Source organism: Mytilus galloprovincialis, chromosome 1, assembly GCF_965363235.1.
Source record: "Mytilus galloprovincialis chromosome 1, xbMytGall1.hap1.1, whole genome shotgun sequence".
Lineage (NCBI taxonomy): Eukaryota > Metazoa > Mollusca > Bivalvia > Mytilida > Mytilidae > Mytilus > Mytilus galloprovincialis.
The window spans coordinates 99,327,064-99,346,371 of NC_134838.1; the positions used below are offsets into that span (position 1 = coordinate 99,327,064).

Consider the following 19,308-nt stretch of genomic DNA (forward strand, 5'->3'; position numbering starts at 1 on the left):
AAAGACAACAAAAATAAATATACAAGTGCTGGCAGAACTGTTGGTACTAACCCAAGTACTGTATGGGGTTCGTATTGCTCAGTCTTTAGTTTTCTATGTTGTGTTTTGTGTTTTTGTGTTTTGTGTATCCTTTAAATTTTTATCCATTGCATAGACAGTTTATTTTCGAACTAAGAGTTTGAATATACCTTTGGTATCTTTTGTCTATCTTTTGGTAAATATCTTGATTTAAATCTTTCGACTGATAACGGTGATGATTCTGAAAGTTTACTGATGAAGGACGACATACTATTCTATCATTATTTAACATCGCAATCAAAAATCGTCTAAATTGAAAATGCATGATCTGTCAGTAGATCTTAAAAAAAAATTGAACAACAATAAAAAAAAAAAAAAACAAAGCAATCATAAACAATGAAAGGAAACATTGTCCAAAAGATTGTATTATTTTCTCCTGTAATACATATACGTATAGGGTGAAGCATGTCACAGGATAATATACATGTAACACATCTGTTAATTTACCTTCTAATTTATATTTGTTTTGTATTGCATACGCATAAATCACCAGAGACGAAAAACCAAACACATGAAAATTCAAGACATTTTTTTAGAATTTCAAGAATTTAACATTAAAACAAAACCATTTATGGTTATTAATTTCTATATAAAAAAAACATGTTTTTTTTAATTAACAGTATTTTATGTAGACCTTGTAGTTGTGAACCTTTCTGCTGATACTTGTTACTGTTTCTGTCTAGGTTTCAATATTATAGGCTCTTTTTCTTAACTGATAAAAAAAGTTATTTAAAAGCATAACTCGTAAATGATGTCAAATATGTCATTCATATTGACATTTTGTAAATAATTCATTGCTGATCATCCCTGCTATTTACATGTTCTCTCTATCTATAATTATAGTTTACCATATATAGGCGAGTATAGTTTTATTGACGCACTAACTTTTATAAGGAGCCAAATGATGATTTCAGTGTTGACGCAATTTTGTAGACATTGCATCTTTATAATTATCGATGTCTAGAATTCTGTATCTATTATAATTACTATGCATTAGACAAAAAGACATAAAGGGCAATTACCAGGTGGCTTTTGAAGCTACTGTTATGGTTTCGGTTGTGTTATGTCTTATCGTTTGTAGTTGATATCCTGTTGTGTCTGTCGTTGATGGATTATATTCGTTATTGTTCTTCGGTTTTCATATTGTTATGGCTATGTATTATTTGTTCCTGCGTTTCTCTGTGATGAATAAACTCATCATAGATACCAGGACTAAATTTTGTATATACGCCAGACGCGTGTTTCGTGTACAATAGACTAATGAGTGACGCTCGAATCCAAAAAGGCCAAATAAAGTACGAACTTGAAGAGCATTAAGGACCAAAATTCCTAAATGCTTTGCAAAATACAGCTAAGGTAATCTATGCCTGATGAATGCCCTTGCGTGTGTTTTGGTTGTATTTCTGTCACGTATAGTGTTGTCATTTAAGCGATATTTGTTAACATTGTCATAAAGCGGGAGGTTTGGCTAGCCATTAAACCTGGTTTAACCTACCATTTTGTCCTAAAATGTCCTGTATTAAGTCAGGAATATGGCATTTGCTATCAAATAGTTCGTTTCTAGTATGTCTGTTGGCGTGTGTTTTTGTTGCAAATCAGTGTTCATGTTGTTCCTGTGTTTTCCTCTTGTATTTGAAGTGTTTCCCTCGGTTTTAGTTTATAACCCGAATTTGTTTTCTATCTATTCATATATGACTTTTAAACACCAGTTAACTACTGTTGCCTTTATTAATGTGTCTTGTCTTGAATATACATGTATATGCGGTATTATCTATTGGACGTAATTAAACGACAGCTTGAGAAGGGTTTGTACTAATTTAGATGAGGCGTCTAGATTGAGTGAAAATATGTGCTAGATGTCGAAAATACCATATCTGTGCATTGTTGAACACAACTTTGGGGTTAAACAATGTATTTGCAAAAAAGTACGGACATTAATTGGTCAATTTGACTCTCATTAAGACAAATTAATTTAAATAGCAATGTCATTTTAGCACATATATGTAAGTCGAATAATAAAACAGTGAATTTGACAAATCTCTGTATATGAAAAGTTATGGAATTTTGTAAATCACTTAACGTTTTTGGTATTTTTGTTAAATCCATGAACTTATTCGATACTTCGTAAAACCAGTAAAATCAGTTTTGGAAAATTACTCTATATGTGTATCAGAAATATATGTTTTTCTATATGTTTTTCTAATACATATATATAAACTATTTTTTGACACACATTACCATTATATCTATTTTACAGCGATCATGAGCGAGTGTAAAATCTTCCAATTGTAAAAATGATCCGCAAAAAGATGAGTCAACCTGGACGAAATATTCAATTGACCTTGATGGAATTTTTTTTTTATAATATTATATAAGTTAGAGAGAAATTGTTATATGCAGAATGTTGAACAAAATAAAATCTAATAATGAAACAACATAGCTGAAATAATCAATTATAGGATTATTGCATTTAAAATTTTGTAACAAACCATGATAGAAGAGGGGCGAAAGATACCAGAGGAACAGCCAAACTCGTAGATCAAAAATAAACTGACAACGCCATGGCTAAATAAAGGCAACAGTAGTATACCGCTGTTCAAAACTCATAAATCCATGGACAAAAAACAAAATCGGGGTAACAAACTAAAACTGAGGGAAACGCATTAAATATAAGAAGAGAACAACGACACAACATTAAAATGTAACACACACACACACACACACACACACACACACACACACACACACACAGAAACTGACTAAGCATTAGACAAAATCCTATGAGAATAACAAATATAACATCAAAATCAAATACATGAATTTGGGATAGATAAGTACCGTGACACGTCTTATAGTAATGTTAATTCACACTCAAACATAAGAGAAAACAAACGACACAACGGAAACACAACGTTAAAATGTAACAACCACAGAAACGAACTATGCTATAACAATGGCCATATACCTGACTTGGTACAGGACATTTTTAAAGGAAAAAAATGGTAGGTTGAACCTGGTTTTGTGGCATGCCAAACCTCCCTCTTTTATGGCCATATGAAATATAACATTAAAATGACAACACAACATTACAGGTCTACAATATAAATAAATAGGAGAACACAATTGACAAAGAAACACACGAAGAATAGCTAACAAAAGGCAACAAGTTTAAAATTTTACATACGCCAGAAGTGCATTTTGTCCACACAAGACTTACTAGTGACGCCCAGATACAAAAGTTTGAAAGCCGAAACAAGTACAAAGTTGAACAGCATCGAGGACCAAAAGTTCAAAAAAGTTGTGCTAAAAACGGCCAGGTACCAGAACATCCCTTTTATTTAGAAGTTAAAAAAAGTCCAAACAGACAAATAATCGTATACAAAACACAACATAGAAAACTAAAGACTAAGCAACACGAACCCCACCAAATACTGGGGCTCCGGAAGAGTAGGCAGATCCTGCTCCACATGTGGCACCCGTCGTGTCGCTCATGTTATTACAAACCCAGTAAATAGTCTGATTCGGTAGGTCACATTCATGAAAGGGAATGGGATTGTAGTTACGACATAAGGATCATACCGGTATCCGATATCATCTGTGAAACGGTTATTCCATACAGGTCAACCAACTCGTAATGGCGTCCGTAAAATTTACGAAGGAATGATTTCAACTTCGGCATTTCGAACTCTTGGTTTAATAGCTTTCTTTTGAGCAGTAAACCCCTATCAAGGAAATCATGATAGTAAATAAAAGCCCGAGAATATCGTATCAATTGGGAGATATATAATACTTATGCAGACGCTGCTGGAATATTGCTACATAGAAATGGAAAGTTCACAATTGGAAATCTAAAATTATCTGTTTGTCGTAAATTTTTGTTTTCAACCGACCCTAATTGTCTTAATCTAGATGTAAGTCAAGATATGAGGCAGCCTTATTTGTATCGGTTGTATCCTTTATCTCTAGTTCGAAAGGATAGATGCGTTCAACATAGTCACCAAATATTTAATTATTTCGTGAGAGAACATCATCGATATAGCGGAAAGTAAAGTTAAAGGATATTGAAGTCAGTCTCAAATAATAAAGGAACAAGTCGACAAGAAGAGGGACACAGTTGGTTCCCATTGGAATGCTTACAGTCTTAAAGACACCGCAAATGGCAAGGTGTTCATCCCACTAATATCTTCAAAAAGCGAAATGGCTAAAATCGTCAACCGATTCTTATAAATATTCCATATTAACTTCACAAATAATGTCAGATGGTCTTGGGGTATATATTCTGGTTACCGACGTTGTTAATCATCTTAATAACGTGTTTTTTTTTTTTGGCTTATGAATATTACTTTTACTTTTTAGACAGTTTTATTGTGATATCCATTTTACGTGACTCTGCGCTATAAAACTAGGTTTAATCCACCATTTTCTACATTTGAAAATGCCTGTACCAAGTCAGGAATATGACAGTTCTTGTCCATTCGTTTTTGATGTGTTTTGTCGTTTGATTTTGCCATGTCTTGTGATTATGGACTTTCCGATTGTATTTTCCTCTGAGTTCAGTATTTTTGTGATTTTTATTTTTTTATACATCCCGTCTTTGTATTATTGTTCTAGGATAATTTTTGTATTATTGTCTTTCATTTTTGCTAATGTGCTTATGTGCTTTGTTCATATGCCTTTTTGTGTTTCTTTGATTCATGTGACGTAGCTCTGTACTAATACATCTCGTCTTTGTGTTATTTTGCTGTTGTAAATTTTTGTATTCTTATCTATGTAATTTGATATTGTGCTTCTTTGTAACATATTTGTTTGTTTTTATAGTGATCAAGATAATAACACTATGTTGACTGCTGTACCCCTATGATTTTACATTTTACCTATTGTGTCTGCTTACCTAGTTCACACATTGTTGTCAATATAATGGCATTTGATGCGACTGTCATACAAAGTAATAGCTATATAGTATAGAATTGAGAATGGAAATGGGGAATGTGTCAAAGAGACAACAACCCGACCATAGAAAAAATAACAGTAGAAGGTCACCAACAAGTCTTCAATGTAACGAGAAATTCCCGCACCCGGAGGCGTCCTTCAGCTGGCCCTTAAACAAATATATACTAGTTCAGTGATAATGAACGCCATACTAATTTCCGAATTGTACACAAGAAACTAAAATTAAAATAATACAAGACTAACAAAGGCCAGAGGCTCCTGACTTGGGACAGGCGCAAAAATGCGGCGGGTTTAAACATGTTTATGAGATTTCAACCCCTCCCCCTATACCTCTAGCCAATATAGAAAAGTAAACGCATAACAATATGCACATTTAAAATTCAGTTCAAGAGAAGTCCAAGTCTGACGTCAGAAGATGTAACCAAAGAAAATAAACAAAATGACAATAATACATAAATAACAGCAGACTACTAGCAGTTAACTGGCATGCCAGCTCCAGGTTTATCTAGCTATACGACCAAGTTTAATCCAACATTTTCTTCATAAAAAAATGCCTGTTCCAAGTCAGGAATATGACATTTGTTATCTATTCGTTTTATGTGTTTGAGCTTTTGATTTTTCCTTTTGCCTAGAGACATTTCGATCAGAACTTTCCTAGCAGTACGGTATTTTATCTATTTTACTTTTTGGTATATCACAGAACTAGTGTAGTCTGGATATTCTTACAGGACACATGTCTACCAATGACATTATAGGTAGGCAAATAAGGTTATTATTTTTTAGTTTATCAAAGGCAGAAATGTTTTTCGTTTAATCAATTAAACTAATCGATATTGACGAAAAGCCAATGTCGTATGAATAAATACAATAGTATTCAAAACTGCTGGAAAACTGCTTGTTCATAAAAAAAATTAACAGTGTGTGAAAATAAAACAAAAGGCAATTGCAGCTAAAACTTTTCACAGATCACATATTGCATTGACATCGATGAAGTAGTTTGATACCATGACAAGGAAAATGAGCATTGCAAACATCATAGATACACTTATAAAGCTGTTATATTTGTAAACATGAATAGAGAAAGAATTCAAATACATCAATATAGTTCAGATAACATATACATGTCAAATTCGAAAGTTATAGCTCGACGCAGATTTAGAAACAGTGATGATCGAAGAAAAACTCTCATGAATAATCGGACGCCAGAAAAATCAAAAATGTAATAGTTGTATTGATTGCTTTCTAAGCATACGTTATAAAAATAGTGCTTTTTTTTTATTACATAGAAAATCAAAGTGAGTTTGTAAGCGGTCTTACAACAACAAACTGTCCTCCATGAAAGACCATTTCACACCAGTAACACGGTGCATTATCGTCCATATAACCAATGACCTGTTCAAACTGTCGGCATTGCCTTTCTCCTTTAATAACAGTATGTGGGTTTTTGATTGTGTCAATGATACAATCAATCAAAATACTAGGAGACACAAATCGTGGAGCAGATCGAGTTGCTTCAAAGATATATCTTGACATATTTCTTCTCAATGTTCTTCTTAAATTGTCGTCGAACCTTTCATGTGATATTCTTTCTGGTTTTACCTTTTCATCGACAAACTTTGAAAAATGATCATAAGCACAATTTTTAATTGCAAAAAAACTTCTCGATATCCAATACATCATCTCTTTTCTTTCAGAGTTATGAGGTCGCTTATACCATCGTGAAGAATGTCTTTCATGTTGGTCTCCTCGAAAAACATCGTTCACACTCGACTTTGAAATATGTTTTTCATACAAGTTTGAGCTAGTTTGACAATTCGGCAAATTCACTCTCTGTCTTCTGCGTGCAGGGAAATGGGAATATTGACATATTTGTTGTTCTGGAAATCTTTTGTTGTGAATATTGTGATAGTACGGTTTTCTAAGATTTTTTGGTAATAAGTTATAACCGATTTTTGATTCGTTTAAAGCATGTTTGTTACGACGGTTTCGAATGTTCCTTCCTCTGCTGACTGCATAATCATTTGATCTTTTTTCGGGATCATTTAACCCGACATTGCCATAGAAATAAATATCAGAAGCATCAATTTCCTTAACGGGGTAGTCTTTTTCATCATTATTATTTTTCGAATCTTGGACACATTCTACGGTTTTTGAAAGGTCAACTGAATTTACTCCATTATTGTGATTCCTTCTGTTTTTTATTTTGTCATTCGAATTGCATTCTTTCTCGTCGTCCTCCCCAATACGGTCTTCAAAACAAAGTTTTTCAATTATATCATCGAAAGATTTAGAAACATCTTCAAAATGATCTTGTAAACTGGCATGTTTGGTTGTTTTATCAAAACACTTTTTGTTTATGTTAATATCATTATTTTGTTGCATCTTTAAAGTACATCTTTTCTCTCCCATAGCAGATGTTGAACTTTTCTTTAAACTTATGTCATCCTTTAATTTAATGATACGTGTGTCACATTTGTCACTGCCTACGATGTTGAAGTCAGTTTGAAAATTCAAAACTAATTTTGGAGCATCAGTTCCTTCATTTAAGTGTCTAATTTTGTTTCCTGCACTTAGAGACTCTTCTACCAGACAGTCCTTCGAAACCTTGTTAATAACTTCTTTTGCTTCACATTGTATGAGAGGTTTATTGAATTTTATTTCATTGTTGTAAACCATTTCGCCCTGTTGTCCGTATATAGTTTTAATATCATTATGTTTTAATATTTCATGAATGACATTATTAATTTCATGGTTTTTTGTATCCGGCAAAGAGTGAGCCTTAACGGTATCAGGTTTTGCATCTTTATTGCATTCTATGATAGATGACGCTTTAGGATAAACATCAGAATGTCGTTCGTAACTGCTATTCCTGACTGGAAAATAAAATGTCAGTATTGAAATAATTGAATCGATGCATTAGAAATTTGTATGTTTAGTTTGATTATACAATTAATAATTTATAGGAAAGATGATGTTGATAGATGAATCAAACTGTCAAAATACATCTACGTCATTTATATTCCTAAAAAATAAATCATGACACCACATCTTTTTATTGTCACATTCGTCGATCATATCTAGCTTTTGATTATATCTAATGATTAACATATGTTTTTAAAAAGAATGAAAAGTCGTTTACTTCGGCGTTTTGCATTTGCACCGACCTGCATTGCACTTGCGCTGATTTTCTGTCATTTGAGTCGATTTCGTAAAAGTGACTTACAGGTGAATGTTAGGTTTTATTTCCATTTTTCGTTAGCCAGTTGGCTAATTCCCGTTTACTTAAAAAATCAACCATTTTAAAGGGATTTAGGAACCATTTTAAAATTTGATAATTTTTTCTTTTTTATACTGAACACTGTAAATAGAAATGTGGTAATGTGTATCGTTGGGTTGCTGCCTCATTGGTGTATAGTCGATATTTCTTTTTAGTTATAAAACCCAATAAAATAAAGACGAACAGATAAAAATCCAGACAAATGATGTTCATTGAAATTTGCATGATCTTATATATATATGACACAATACATGTGAACAAATAAAAAGTTTTAAAATGAAACGAGGTAGGACCAATTTCCCAATAATTTATTTAACAAGTGGGCCATCTTAAACAATATAAGACTCAAAAAACAACACCGACTATAGCCAAAAGAACAGTTTTTTTAAACTCCTTCTTTACTTTAAAAAATATTTCACTTACTATCCGTCCATGTTTTCGCCCTTTGAACTATTAATTCCTAAACGAAATTTTGACATTGTCGTTTTATATGTGATCTACCCAAAATCTAATTCAGGTCAGAATTCGGAGATATACTAAAATCTAAATTAGGTCAAACGTAAGCGTTATAAAACCGCGTTGTCTAGTTTTGTTATTCCAGTATTTAATTTTCCTTTTTTAGTGAAGATAAAGAAGAGTTAACTTTTCAATTATATGATGAATGTAAGAAGACCAAGACAAACAAATACATAGAATCTTTTCACATGTACATTCTTTTTTCCCTTTCAATGCAAAGTTAATGTTTAAAGCTGATGAAACAGAAAGTTTGTGTTAAGAGCCAATACACATAGCTTTCGTTTAAGATACATTTACAGCCATTTTATTGTCATTATATCATCTAAAACCGTATTAAGGGTTTGACTGATGTAACTTTTGTTTTGTCCAAAGACACATGACAATGTGGATAGCTATGCCTAATGAAGACATAAAAACGTACCAACAATGGATCAATTTTTTCCACAGAAATTACAAGTAACAGTTTTATTCTACTCATTCAGTAATCTACACCTTCATTGATATCATGAAGAAAGTTTAGGTAACCATTTACATTAAGATTCGTGGTAGCGATAACAAGCTCTTAAAGAGAGCACAAACGAAAGATATTCAGTATGCCATTCAACATTTTTTTCAAATTTCAAACTGGGATTTCCCGTAAAAGTTATCTGAAATTGCTAGGGTACAAGTATTTCTTGTCAATTTGGTTAATTAAAGATTAACACTCAAATATTCATATTGTTTAAACGCAAATTTCTTTTTGTTTAAATGTAAAAAGCACAAACGCCTTGCGCTCGAACATTTTTTCATTACACAAGATCATGTTTTTCTCTGACTGTTTTTATGAAGCCTTAACATTGTATCCATTCGATGTTAGTAGTGTTCTGATTGATATGTTAGTCTTAGATAAAAAAAAAAAAAAAAAAAAAAAAAAAAAAAAAAAAAAAAAAAAAAAAAAAAAAAAAAAAAACAACAACAACAAGAGGCTCTCAAGAGCCTGAATCACTCACCTGTATTTCAGAGGAGAAGGTTTTCAAATGTTAGCAAACTTGATGAACAAATTGTGTAAAATTGTCTTCAAAGGGCAAAAACTCCTTAAGGGATCAATTGACAATTTGGTCATATTAACATTTTGTAGATCTTACTTTGCTGAACATTATTGCTGCTTACAGTTTATACCTTTCTATGTTCAAGATAATAACGAAAAACTGCAAAATTTTGTTAAAACTATCAATTCCGTGGCAGCAACCCGACAATGGGTTGTTCGATTTGTCCGATAATTTCAGGGCCGATAGATCTTGACCAATTAAACAATGATACCCCATGTCAGATTTGCTCTAAAAGCTTTAGTTTTTGAGATATAAGCCAAAAACTGCATTTGACCCTTATGTTCTATTTTTAGCCATGGCGGTCATGTTTATCAATGGATCAAAACTTTGGATACAATCTATAAACAAGATATCCTAATGAACATTTAGTTAAAGATTGAAGGTAATTGACCCAGTAGTTTCAGAGGAGAAAATTTTCAAATGTTAGCAAACTTGAAGAACAAATTGTGTAAAATTGTCTTTAAAGGGCAATAACTCCTTAAGGGAACAATTGAAAATAATGGTCTTTTAACTTTTATGTAAATCTTACTTTGCTGACCATTATTGCTGTTTACAGTTTATATCTATCTATAATAATATTCAAGATAATAAGCAAAAACTGCAAATAGATCTTGACCAATTGAACAATTTTACCTCGTGTCAGATTTGCTCTTAAAGCTTTAGTTTTTGAGATATAATCCAAAAGCTGCATTTGACCTCTATGTTCTATTTTTAGCCATATTGGCCATGTTTGTCGATGGATCAAAACTTCGGATACAATTTATAAACTAGATACCATAAATACCATTTAGTTAGTTTGAAGTTATTTGACCCAGTAGTTTCAGAGGAGAAGTTTTTGAAATAGTTAACGACGACAGACAACGACGACGACGGACGCCAAGTGATGGCATAAGCTCACATGCGTCAGTTGTTATTAGCTTTGAACTCCCTTTCAGTTATTGTGAGTACTTTCAGATCTGTTGTTCCAGGAAGCCCTTTAGGAATTGTTTTTGCTAACGAAGACACGAGAAACGCATGCTGTAACAATTACAAAAAGCGAGACAACTCTAAGACTTTTTTTTTAGTAAAATTTAATTTTTTCATGTATATCGATAAAAAAAAACCATTTATTTTGAATCGGTTGCAGGCAAATTTAAATGCAAATTGAGATCGTATGTCAAACTCTACAAAAAATATACTCAATAAGTTGAAATGTTTCAAATTTCTCACGAGAAATAATATTTATGATAATATTTTAATCAAAAGCTACCTTTCAGATACAAATATATATTAAATCGAAACCTCAAAATCTAAATTTTTGTATAGCTGTGTAATAATTGTTCAAGATCCTGAAAAGTAGCAGGAAGATTGATTGATTACATCATTGATTGACTGATTTGTTACGCTGCATTAACGCAAAAAGGTAAAACCGCGGCGAGTATTGTAGCAGGAAGCAAGGATACATAGAACACTTTGTAATAGCAAAAGTTATGACAGTTATAGAATAACTAATCGAAGAATTCAAATAGAGAAAAATATTCAACGAGTGACCGAACAACACATGCGCATGAGTTAATTATCAGTGTTGTTCGGTCACGAGTTGAATATTTTTCGGTATTTGAATTCTTTAATTAGCTATTCTTTTTATTACATTGACAAATGGCTTTTTTAAAAGAAATTAATGTAAAACATATATCTTTTTTCTCGCATTCACTATTTTTTTGATCCGCCGTTATCAACGTCTCTACAACGCCTATTGTTATGTAATTCATTGCAACCAATGTAATAATTCCTACGGAAGCGTATTAGCGTCACACAGTTTTTTTTTTTTTAATTTTTCTTCCTATGTTTATAACGTTTTGCGTTATATATGTTTATACGTTTTGCGTTCCTATGTTTATAAACCTTTTGCGTTATAACGCAAACCTTTGCGTTACAACGCAAACCTTTGCGTTATAACGCAAACCTTTGCGATATAACGCAAACCGCAAACCTTTTGCGTTTAACGCAAACCTTTTGCGTTTTAACGCAAACCTTTGCGTTATAACGCAAACATCTTGATTTCAATTATTCCTTAAGTTTTGTATATATGTCCGTCTGTCATTCATTTCGGATGTGATTAACTAGTAGATAAAAAAAAAAGAAACATACATACAAGGCCAAATCATTATAATAAATATGCATAGGAATAATGGAATACTTGAAGTGCAATTATACATAAATTAAGACTAATTTGTGCATCAGAAAAGTATATAATTTAACAAGAAAATAGATATAGTTTAGTATATAGTCATATTTAAATTGAAAGATCAAAAATAATGTCATACAATTGTGAAACCTCCAGGTCAAATAGACAAAATGATCTTTCTGCTTTAAAATGAATTATTAATAAGAAAACATTTTTTTTAAATCTCAGAATATGATCAAGATTCTTTGATAGAAAGTCATTGAATTTTCATTTCAATATAATGAAGTATTTTTAAGATGCTTGGGTAGCAATTTGAATAGAGAGAACATAATTTTGTTAATAAAACATCTTCATTCTATACATTTATTGTCAGAGGGTAGCTTGTTTGAATCTAACCTACTTTACACATTTCTCAAACCAGAGCTTACTTTGGAAGTATATTTATATTCGGTTATAGCTATATCAGCAGGGTTGATTTTTTTCTTAGGTATAACATCAATTTACTAAATTTTCTTTGTAATATATATACTAGTAGTAACATGGATATCGTTTTGGGGGGCCTTTATAGTTTGTTGTTCAGTGTGAGCCAATGCTCCGTGTTGAAGACCGTTATTTGGCCTATGATGGTTTACTTTTACGAATAGTGACTTAGATGGAGATTTTTCTTACTGGCACTCATACCACATCTTCTTATATTATTCTGCTCATTATTAGTCAATGATATGATATAATTATTCAAGCATTTTACTTTGCAATGACTACAAAGGTGATAAATTTTAATATATACAGCCTCCTCCATTAATAACTACTGTTTCCTTTGAATCTTAAATAAGAAATAAGATAAAACAAATGTTTGCGTTGTAACGCAAAGTTTTGCGTTATAACGCAAAAGGTTTCCGTTATAACGCAAATGTTAGGTTTTCGTTACAACGCAAACATAGGAATAAAAATTAAAAAAAAAATGTGTGGCACTAATACGCTTCCGTAAATTCCAATTAATACCCGTATTTTTACATATCAACAATCCAGTAGGAGGAGAAATTTTACATATAACCCTGCGTAATATCTATTACACTTCCGACAATGACTCGACGTATCTGAACTGTAATTTGCGTAATAACTCGACGTAAACTGCAATAGCAATCCAGAAGCAGGATGAAATGACACACATTTCGTCGAGTTATTAGAACTATACACGTTTGGTTATTACGCAAATTATAGTTAAGATATATTGTATTAGGGGTGACATATTATTTTTAGACCAGTAATGTACAAGCTTCTTAGTAGGGACAGATACACAATAGTCTGTTTCCCGGCCGTTATTGAAATTCCGAAGGCATACTGAATGTTTTACGGAGGGGACCAACCTAGATACACAATGGTGTGGATTACAAATTTTGTTTGCGCCAATCTCTCTTTCTTTTTCCCAATCTAGGAACAGTGGTATAAAAGTACTAGTACAAGTCCAGAAAGCTAGTTTTAAAAAAGACAATTACAACTAATAAATAAATTGCATTCTCCTAGAATACAGTATCAGTCATGACACACCTAACGAATATATTGTGAAAATGTTATAAACAAACTGAGAAATCATTACCGTGTATTATGTCAAAAATATTCGTGCATCGCATCGACATGATTATAAGTTTGAATAGTAACTGAATATTAAGATTAAAGACAATGTTAGTACCGATAAATCAATTTTCAAAGATCTTACTACGGGGTGAAATTGATAGCATTACAGAATAAGACTACATAGGTCGTGGCTATTTTATGAAATAATTCTGCGTTATCATTCTTTGTACGAAACGAATACTTACAAAATATAAAACCAGTAGATCAATATATAATATTCAAGTAAATCTTCCAGTTTAAATCTAATTCCACTTAACTTTTCAATTGATATTATAGATTAAAATGCAAGTTCTAGGGGATGTAATTTGGAAGATTTTTTATAAAAGGTTTCAAAATGGACTGATTCCAATTTTTACTTGGACAACAACGTTGGGTGACAAGCCAAGTAATTCAGGGGTTTTTGTTTGTTGATGGGTTACATATTTGTTTTCCGTTAAGCCCATTATAAAAGAGAAGATGTGGTATGATTGGTCATGAGACAACTCTCCACAAGAGACCAAAAAGACACAGAAATTAACAACGATAGGTCACCGTACGGCCTTCAACAATGAGCAAAGCCCATACGCATAGTCAGCTATAAAAGGCTTGCTTACTCTCATATTTCTTTCCACTGACTCAATAATAAGCTTTCTGTGTCTATATATTTATATTTATGTTTCAGGTTATTCTTTAGGTTTTATTGGTCATGGTGACATCCCATTAGTCTGACAACCATTATTCCAACATCTCATTATTCCGACAGCCCATTACTCCGACATCCCATTATTCCGACAGTCCTTTATTCCGACAGCTCATTATTTCATTGTTACATATATTTCGTTGTGTCGTTGTATTGCTTTCTTATCCATGTATACCCCACAATGTTTTTTATTCGTGTTATATCAAGGCAACTTGAAATTGGTTGTGGTTTAAATTTGATTTTGAAAAAAAAATATGAATATTGTGCGTTTTTAAATAGTAATCATACATTATTGCAAAAGAAGTTTATGTGCAATATAAATACCAATTCTGATGTATTTTTTTGTGCATGATGTTATATGCATTTTTTTTATTATACATATTTTATTGATTTTGTTTTGTTTTATCTCAGATGTGCTTAGTATGCATTCGTTTAAAATTCAATGATGTACCTTACCATTATTGTTTAATATGCACAGGCCGTTTGTATCCGATGTGTCCACGTGCTCAATTTCTCCCATATGTCGATTAGTCTTACATATGACATTCTGACCTAATCCATAAAGTTTCTCACTATCTCCCATGTTCCTTATCACTGGAAATTTACACCGAGATGGCAATATTTTTGGATCTCGATTTCTTTCTGTACATTGTCTTTTACTGAACTCACATAAACTCGACATGCACTGTTCTTTTAAATCTCTATGACCATATAAAGTTTTTTTGTCAGATTTACTATTTGTCTTCTTATTCTCCGGAAGTAATTCTGGCTTTACAACATAAACTGTGACTTGAATTTCTGTGTAATTACTTTCGCATTCAGACATCTGAAACATATTTTGTTTTATTAGAAATCCTCAGCTAGGATGATCATCTCGTCTTTAAATGGAACATATTGTTCCGTGTACATTTTGAAAATGTGTGTATCTTACATATAATTATCTCCCAGGAAGAGTGGACTACATGTACAATGTCACTGCCACAGGCATAACACACACAAATGTTATACATCCAACCTGTCAGACTAATAGAAACACAATAATGACCCTTCCGTCTACATGTTTTGCTTTATTTTCACCTGTTAGTCTACATGTATTCCTTCAAAGCGCTGGCATCACGAAGATTTTCCAAATGTGATTTCAACAGGTCACGAGCCAAAACTTCGCTTATCTCATCTGATCACGCTTTGTTTTACTTCGGTTGTGATATTTTCTGTATCTTTGGGGATTTGTCATAACAAGGATTTATTTAGTTGGATTGAAATTCTAAGTAGAAACGATACACATCTTTAAAAAAAAACATAAAAGGCGGTATTTCATTGGTTCATCTAGATCTGTTTTTGGTTATTTTTACAATAATCAGAACAGATGGCAGACCGTATTGTTGTCAGATTTGCTTTCGGCAAAGCCATGACACAATCTGTATATATAAATTTCAGACAGCATGACATTTCCCGCACTTTTCTAATTCTAGTATTAACAAAATGACACCTTTTACTTCCATTTCATGTTGTAACATAAATTGTATTTTTTCTTTTGATGTTTTAATGCAATAATTGAGTTCGCTTAAAAAGTGTGTTTACGGAAAACCATGGTATATTATATGCAAATTGATGTTGTACCACGCATTGCTAATTAAATATGCAACTCAACTAGAATCTAAAGGAACGAAGGCGGAGCTTAGCTTTGGTACAAAATATTCATGTTCATGTTATTCTATGGTTGAAGCTCCACCCTTGTTTTTTAAAAGGTATCTGCCTCTGAAATATTTAGGAAACCGAAAAACGTAAAAGGTCAAAAGATCTTCATTTTTTTTCATTTATTACAAAAACAATAAATCATGTGTACAACATCTTAAGAACCTTTTTCAAACTATATAGGATTATGTACTACCATTTCCTTTACGAAAATTCAATTAAATTGTGTGTGTGTGTGTGTGTGTGTGTGTGTGTGTGTGTGTGTGTGTGTGTGTGTGTGGGGGGTAATGAAAGAAAAGGGACAAATATCGGCTAGACCAATATGTGAAAAAAACATGTTTCTTTTTGTTATCAAATAGGGTACACTATCTACGCTCCCTAGATCCGCCACTGTTTAGTGTTTTATCGTTAAAATTGTGTTTGAATAAATAATCTAACAATCCAATTAATAAAATAACGGAAGAAGCAGTTTGTACGAAAACTTTAAGTGTATAAACATGATAAATATACAATTTCAATGAGATAAACAACCTGTAAAATATGATTAATTTGTATGATACCTTGAAAACCAATAAAGAAAAAAAAACCAATTCTAACCGTCATTAGAATAATTATTTAATCCTTGTCGCAGAATCCGACATTATTGTTCACTTTGATGATATAATGAAATTACCTGTGTATACGATCATACACGGGGCGCAAAACTAAACTAGAGGCTCTAAAGAGCCTGTGTCGCTCACCTTGGTCTATGTGAATATTAAACAATGGACACAGATGGATTCATGATAAAATTGTGTTTTGGTGATGTTGATGTGTTTGTAGATCTTACTTTACTAAACATTCTTGCTGCTTACAATTATCTCTATCTATAACAGTACTTTCTGTGGAAAATGTTATTGAAAATCTTCAAATTTTAAGAAAATTGTTAAAAATTGACTATGAAGGGCAATTACTCCTTAGGGGGTCAATTGACTATTTTGGTCATACTGACTTATTTTTAGTTCTTACTTTGCTGTACATTATTGCTGTTTACAGTTTATCTCTATCTATAATAATATTCAAGATAATAACAAAAAAACAGCAAAATTTCCTCAAAATTACCAATTCAGGGGCAGCAACCTAACAACCGATTATCCGATTCATCTGAAAATTCCAGGGCAGATAGATCGTGCCTGATCAACAATTTTACTTCCTGTCAGATTTGCTCTTAATGCTTTGGTTTTTGAGTTATAAGCCAAAAACTGCATTTTACCCCCATGTTCTATTTTTAGCCATGGCGGCCATCTTGGTTGGTTGGCCGGGTCACCGGACACATTTTTAAAACTAGATACCCCAATGATGATTGTGGCCAAGTTTGGTTAAATTTGGCCCAGTAGTGTCAGAGGAGAAGATTTTTGTAAAAGTTAACGCAGTATCTTTTAAAATTTGGTAAGATTAATATGGTACAACCAACTAACAAAGATGGGGTTATCAACTTACATTTTTAATTTTGATTTGAGGTTTCCAGGGCCGTAACTACATGGAGGCAAATGAGGCAAATGCCTCATGTTGGAAATTTGATATAAAAAAAAAAAATGAAACAAAAGCTTGTCTTCATATCAAATTGTTTTCACGGCGAGTGTCTTGCAAGAAGCAAGTTCTCTTCACTCTCTGATGTCGCCCCTGCATGTTTTTCGTGATCTATGTTTCTAATTTACTTTTAGTTATGGTCTATTGTTTGTAGTTATGGGTCTTATCTGTACCCGGGTTTGTCTTTTGTTCATTTATTGTCCTACTTTATGACTATAGTCTAAGTGTTGATTTTCTTTTGTAAATCTAGTAATTTTGTTTAAAACTTGAGTTTTCTTATACTGAAGGACCTTTTGTCTAATTGAAAAAACTACCTTCAATTGTAAGAATATTTGAAATTAGATCTACGATGACGGGTGAACGGTTGTGTGGTTTTTGGCAATGTTGCATGTCCACCGATGTCCAGACATTGTCATTGTGCGAGAAAATATTTTAAGAAGATACGATGCTACTGGACACAGAAAAATTGATCGTTTCTTCATGGAGAATTGAATTTAATATTAAAGAATACAAAACTGGCTCTCTTTTTTGTAGATAAAACTAGATAGCTGACATGGTTAAATTAAAGTGAGTCTGAGCTGAGACCACCAATCTCCCGGTATCAAATCATTTGAAAAAAACAACAATGTATTGCCATATATAACCTTTTACATTGAAGGGCTTGCAATTAAGTCGTGTTCAGACCCTTTAATACAAAATAAAGGAATATGGAGTAAACGTGCACGGGACTTAATCGCACACAGAGTCAATACATAGAAAAAATACAAATTATCTATGATGAGGGTTTTTATCACTGTTCTTCATCTTGATAGTCGCTGGCCTGAGGGTCTTCAGCAATGAAAGAATCATTAATACCATAAAACAAAGTCAGGTGGTCCCTAATGTCGATTTAAGCGTACTTAAAGTATAATACTGCACTGCCACTATATCTAAATTCAGTCATAAAAAAATTTCTCCAAAGTCTAAACACAATACACTTAAGACAAGAACAGACAGATCTGGTATTAAAATGATTATGAAAATTACGATTTTTGCTTTATCCTACATACCGGTCTTTTGATGTTGTCCCTTAAACCTAAAAGTTTTTATTTACAATGAATATATATATTTTGCTTTGAGACCAGAATATTGTCGAAAAAATAGCTAAAAAATAATTGCGTTTCAGAGTAAGAAAGAGTCCGGGAAACGGTCAGAATGCACGATTTTGCGTCATTCTTTTCAAAGCTTCTGGGGGCCTTGAGCGGCCTCCAGACCATTCGCCTTGCTTCGCTCGGCGAATATATTTTGCCTGACTTTTAAAAGACGCTAGTTACGGCCCTAGTTTCTTATGACTTTAACTACCGTTAGTTGTTCATTTATAAATTTTGAAAAATCTAAAGAAACTGAGATTTCAACTCGGACAAAGTTGACCTTCGTCTCTTTGTCATATTTCTGATTTGTTGTTTTCAATTTGTTTTCCACTATTGCAGCGTTTTTGTCAATGATCATATTGGTCTGATCTCTGACACGAACTGTTTTATTATGGTGTAATGTTTGTGTAATTTCTGACACAATGCAGGAGAAGGATGTTAGGTTGACTTTGTCTGTAATAGTGGACGAAATAAAACGTCAAGATTTGTTAACTCCTGATGCAAGATCGTGATTTTTTAGCAAA

The 19,308-nt window shown here is 32.4% G+C and overlaps 1 long non-coding RNA gene across 1 annotated transcript; it reads right to left on the reverse strand.

Moving 5' to 3' along the window:
- Positions 1-6,006: 6,006 nt before the first annotated feature.
- LOC143047014 (uncharacterized) lies at positions 6,007-15,793 on the reverse strand. Its single transcript, XR_012969369.1, has 2 exons — positions 14,847-15,793; positions 6,007-7,901 (listed from the first exon to the last, which is right to left on the reverse strand). It is a non-coding gene; the product is annotated as an uncharacterized LOC143047014 (long non-coding RNA).
- Between the last annotated feature and the right edge of the window lie 3,515 nt (positions 15,794-19,308).